Consider the following 6,000-nt stretch of genomic DNA (forward strand, 5'->3'; position numbering starts at 1 on the left):
CTCTAGCTCTCCCCACAGTGATGACTCCTGTCTGCTGATTATACCACCACTCTTATCCACACATGGAAAGATATGAATGGGACCACCACAACAAAACTCACTGCCACAGCACAACAGGGTGTAGATTTATATTGAGATAAGACAAAATGTTAAAAGACTTTAACATTTAAACAGATTCCAATCTCCTCTAAGTGTCCTCTTATAACAAATTAAATGCAAAGCGGCAGATGTTAGTTTGTGTCCAGTGCCCCATTCATTTTCTGAATAGACAATATCGGGTTCAGATTAACTTAAAAGTCATTATGGTTGAATCATCAGTACAAAAGGTTAGCACTAGCTGGCTCTTCAATACAATGTCTTCTCTTCTTCTTTCGTGTAACGTCAGAAGTCCAACTCGGTGTTGTGTAGCCATGCCCGCATCTCTGGTCCTACGTCGAAGAGGCTGGCTTTCCGAGGGTGGTCTATATAAAGGGCAGGTGGTTATTATATGTTTGGCAGTCTGTTCAGGGTCACCTGAGAATCTCCTGGACTTCCCCACTCAATCTATCAAGACCCGAGCAGTTCTAACAGAAGTCCAAGGTAAAGCAAGGCACGGGCCGGCGCAAGTCGGTCGAAGGAGTCCTGAACATTATGACCTTTGACCCAAGGGGATAGAAGACAGAGGTGGGGAGGCACAACGTGTATACATACATGCCTCCATCAGGACGAAGGAAGCAGTCAGAAACAGAGGTAGAAAGGCCCAACGTGTGTACGCCACTGCGCTCCCCTAGGATGCCGTGGCAAGTACGAAACCGAGGTAGAGAGGCACAACGTGTGTGCGCGTTTTTTAGAAAGCCCTCCCTTAGAGAACAAGTCAGAAGTAAGGAACCGAGGCGGGGAGTTATCGCGAGTTTACGTACAAGCACCCTCCTAGAATAGGTAGAGGGAAAGGGGAGTGAGAAGTAGAAAGTACCCGGTGGAAGGCACAACTATAAGTTTCAATGCAATCCCCTAGAATAGTCCAAAGAAGAAGAACCACAAGGGGGTTTTAGAATTAAGAAGTCCGAAACAGAGGTGAAAAAGGAGGGACTGCTGTGTATGAAAGATCTGCTGATTCAAGATCCCCATATTCTCCATCTGCCCTATGGGATAAGTGGACCGAAATATTGATGATGGGGACCCGGATCTCCACATTGGGGAAGGATTCCCTGGCATTAAGGAGTCTCCTTAGGTCGTTCACTAGAAGGGCCGAATCCCGCCTATCTCTGTCATTCAGACCAAATGCTAAGACCACCTTCCGTACCCCTGGTGAAGTCACCGTGTTCTTTCGGATGAGGGTGGTCGCATTAGCCCCCGGAAAACTATCCACCTGGACCCGCGGATCATGGACCAGGGGGAGCCGGGAAATGTTCGAAGCCCCCACGATCAACACCTCCCGGCAAGGTCACAAGGACCAATTCTTAGATTTGTTGACCCCATGCTCGTGGCGGGCATACAAAAAACGAGCCGGGGAGGGAGGAAACGGCGGGCGTTGGAACCCCCCGGCCACCCCCAACCCAGAGCCACCCGGGACAGGTCCCCCCCCGATGTCTGGATGGTCCCCAGCAACCCTGCCACCCCGACTATCACCAGGTACCCTCAACCCAGCCCCAGACCGTAGAGGCAGCGAACCCTTACCCAAGGGAGATTTCCGAGCCGCCAACCCCCGGACCGTGACCCCGTCCCCACCCTGTGCCCCCTTGTAGCATTGGCCCTTTCCCAGGAAAAAAACCCATCCGGAGAACGAAGCTATAAAAAGGGGTTTAACTTCCTGCTGCTGTACCCGAGGGGGAGTCCCCACGCTTCTCAGTGAAGGGACAATTGGGGCTGTTTCCACTGAATGCTAACCAAAGGGAAGAAGCGGGGATGATAATCCCGCCTTGGTCTCCCTAATGCAGCCGTCCCCTGAAACCGGCGTCAAATCAAAAGGGTTATCATTCGTCCGACGTCCAAGATCCAAGAGCCTCCTTGGTGGTCCTGTAACCTCCCTAGGGATGTACTCCGGGGGAGATGGTTGGGCCGAGAGAAGGGGAACATCCAAGGAGGAGGGAGGGGAAAACTGGGTGGGAGCCAGATCGGGAGTGATCAGCAAAGGTCCAGCAATATCCAAATTCAGACTGGCGGCCCCGGTCAGGGTCCTCGCTCCCGGCATAACTACCACACTGTCTGTGAATGTCTCGGGGGTGGTTCGATGGGGATAGGGATAAGAGTCCCAGACGCCGGTACCTGTAACCCCAGCAAATCCAGATCTGCACGGGCAAGTTCAAACACCAGATCTACTGCATGCAGGTATTAGGACAAGAGCCATCTTGAGGCAACCCACCAGGCCCTCTCCCCATCCTCCTTGGGAAGCAGAGTCAAATCCCTCCGCAGATCAGCAGAAGTGCCCTGGTAATGATTGTCCATAATCTGTAACCCCATCTGCACCCAGTTGTCTGCTTTCCCCGCCAGGAGATCTACTGTACCCCCTGTCGGAAGACAGGGTCTCAGGGTACCTGTGAGCCAATCCCTAGTCCGGGAGATGGTTCTGGGGACTGGAGCTTTCCCAACCATAGCTCTTCTGATGGGCCCCTAATTGTGGTAAGTACGGAGCAGCTTAAAAATCACCCTCGTGATTTTCTGGAAACTTGAGAATTCCTTGCGTCCATCCATATCTGCCATCTCCCACACCACGCCGCTCCTCCGCTCCCTTCACTGGCTTCCAGTAACTGCTAGAATCCACTTCAAGACACTGGTACTTGCGTACCATGCTGTGAATGGATCTGGCCCTTCCTACATCCAGGACATGGTTAAACCGTACACCCCAGCACGTGCACTCCGCTCTGCCAAACAGCTCGCTGCACCCGCACTGCGAGTGGGACCCAAGTTCCCATCAGCAAAAACACTTGGGTTTGCTATCCTGGCTCCAAAATGGTGGAATGAGCTCCCCATTGAAATCAGGACAGCGGATAGCTTGCACATCTTCCGGCACAGACTGAAAACTCATCTCTTTCGACTCCACTTCGAGCGATAGAATGACTATCAAAGCACTTATATACTGATAGAGGACTGACTTATCTAAAGCCAGTTGAGTAGCACTTGAAATGTTTGGCTCTATGAAACCTGATGTACTTATATGATTCTGTTTTCTTCTAGTTTGTATCTTCCTGGTAGAATGTACTTATTGTAAGTCGCTTTGGATAAAAGCGTCAGCTAAATGCAATGTAATGTAATGTAATCTCCAATCTAATAAACCCAAAACAAATATCTATAAACAGACTGCCAATCCACTCACCCACCAAAATAAGGAGGGGGAGGGGACGACGACACACCAACCTGTCCTGCATACTTAACATTCAAGCTAAAAAGAGGAAACTTGGTATAGATCCAGTAAAGAATTGACCAGTTTGTGGGATCATTTTATGTTATTATTATTTGGGCCACTGTTTTGTTCATGATCGGAATGATGACACATTTCTGAATTTTGCTGTAAAACATTTAAATGTTGAATTTTACAAGACACTCCTGCATTAATGCTAATAGGTTTAATGGTTCATACTCTATTCCTAGTTCTCCATAAAGCCTGGTGAAAACTACTGCTAGTGGCCAAAACATTTAGAAACAGTGTGCTGCTTTACCATAAACCAGAAGTTTTTTTGTTAACATGTTCTGGGAAAAAGCTATTCTCAGGGATCTGACCATATCCCTATATTCATATAATCATGCACTCTGTAATGAAATGTGTTCATCTTTTCGATACCGAACAGTTACTTACCACCCATCATTTTAACAAGAACTCCCCCTCAACTCCTCTCACAGTATTTCTGTGAAACTTTGTTTCCCCATATCTGTATGCGCATCTTGAAATAGCGTTGCTGGGAAACAGTCGATAGCGAGTACAAGATATACTGTGAAATTATTATCTGGCATTATTTCATCATTCAAAAAACAAAATCTGTATATCACAATCCAAAGAGAGGCATTGTTTAAACTGCAACACCCACAGTTAGTGGGCTGCTTAATAGTTTGGACACAGAATCTCAGAATCACTTACAGCCTCCACATTTTGTTACAAATTATACAAAATCAACAAATTGTAACATTTGCCTGCGGTCTGTTCTAGAAATCTTCAGCTGTAGCTCAATATGGGGTTGCAACAGCGGTTAAAACTGTTAATTTACTGTTTAACTGCTGACACAGTACATTACGTGTGTTGTTTAAACGAAATTATGCAATGTTGTAATTGTGAGTGATATGGTTTATTTATAGTTAAAAAGGATATTATAAATAACAAGTCCAAGTCAAGTCATAAAATAAAAGAAGCCCTAAATTCCAATATAAAAAGGGGGTGTGTCTTATTTGTCCAGTGTATTAATAATATCTTGAATAGATTTGGAGTCACTGGGTCATATGACATGAAATATTTTAATAAAATATTCAAATAAAATAGAAGGAACACACTCCAATAAAAAAAAGGGGGAGTTACCCCTCGTCCAAGTAATAATATAGTGCTGCATTGATTTGCACTCATTAAGCCACTTCACATGGAAGTTATTCAAAAAAACTGAAATGATCTTCCTATAAATATTTCATGACACATCAGTAATCAATAAGGGTGTCCCACATTAGACACATGGTCATTTTTTAGCATACTATGCACTTATATGGGCTATTTATCACAGGGGTATTTAAAATAAACCATGATTTTGTGTCAAACGGTAATGTATTGATGGTCCCCAAGAGAAACCCAGATAATAATACAGTTCTGCATTGTTTTGCACCCTTTAAGTCACATGACATGGAAGCTATTAAAAAGATCAAGAATTAAAAAAAAGGTAACTTTATATCAAACTGAACCATTAAAACAAAAACAATGTTTTTTTGTCCAGTGTAGTAATATTATCTGGTAGCCAGTCACTGTTTTACAGAACATGGAAGCTATTGAACAAAACAGCAAATGCTCTTCCATTTAAATGTTTTCTTTAAATAAACTCATGACAGGTCAGTAATTAATAAATGTGTGCCACATCAGACCCATTACATAATTCTGCATAGTGTGCACTCATTTGGGGAAAAAACATCAAACAGTAATTTATTGATGGTCCCTAAGTGAAACCCACTAGCTCAGAGAGAGGGCTAAGAGGTTTGCTAACCATCCTGACTTCAGACAATCTGTGAAACTGAGTAAGAAAACTCCAATTACAGAAAGAACTTTGCGTTTCTACAAACACACTTGACAACAAATAAATGCTGAAAAGCAAGACAATTTAACGTTAAGCAAGCAGCCAACCAAAACTACAGTTAGCCAAACAGCTAGCTAAAAAAAACACTCACATGCATGGGTGCGTCCTTGATCCTGATAACCCTTGTATTTTGGGATCTCAGTTCTTCCAGAGCAGATGCAGCACAGGTATTCTGTTGAAGAGAAGTTCCAGAAACCAAAGCTTAAGATTTGGCTGCAGCATGCATGAGGATCCAGCCCAACAAAGCTTGGTGGCTGTATCAGTCCAACTTCACCTGATATCTTCACACACCTGGTGTGTACTTCTAGAAATGCGCCACCAATAGTCAAAAAAGGGAATTACAGCGCTTGTGTAGAATAAGGCCACACAGTTGCTTTTTAACTCTTGTATCGTGAAGAAATCAGTTTAAGTGTTTCTGTGGCTGTTAGTTGAGTTAGATCCCTGTAAATGTGCTGCAGGCAAAGAGGCCAGTCAAAGAAAAAAAATCCGCTGGCTCTTCCTAGACTAAATATAAAGTCAGCTACATCACCAATGTATTAGTCAGAATTAGTCCATTAGTCAGAATTTAGATTCAGAATTTGATTTATTGCCAAGTTGACTTTCACAACAAAGGCCTTTAATTTGCCGTAATGGTGCTGGCAAGAGAAAATGAAATTGCAAAATAAGGGCAAATGTCGAAAATGTTATAAACTCTATGGTCTATGGTTAAACCAATCTCTCTTTGGTTTTGTTGCCTCATTCCAGATATTTGGGATCATCC

General features: G+C 44.2%; 1 long non-coding RNA gene across 1 annotated transcript in view; it reads right to left on the reverse strand.

Moving 5' to 3' along the window:
• The window catches only part of LOC307039031, a 69,336-nt gene extending 63,793 nt beyond the window's left edge, over positions 1–5,543 (reverse strand). The window contains exon 1 of the long non-coding RNA XR_013808116.1: positions 5,332–5,543. This is a non-coding gene — a long non-coding RNA (uncharacterized lncRNA). The remainder of the gene's footprint in view (positions 1–5,331) is intronic.
• Between the last annotated feature and the right edge of the window lie 457 nt (positions 5,544–6,000).

This window comes from Notothenia rossii (genome assembly GCF_949606895.1).
Source record: "Notothenia rossii genome assembly, chromosome: 5".
NCBI lineage: Eukaryota > Metazoa > Chordata > Actinopteri > Perciformes > Nototheniidae > Notothenia > Notothenia rossii.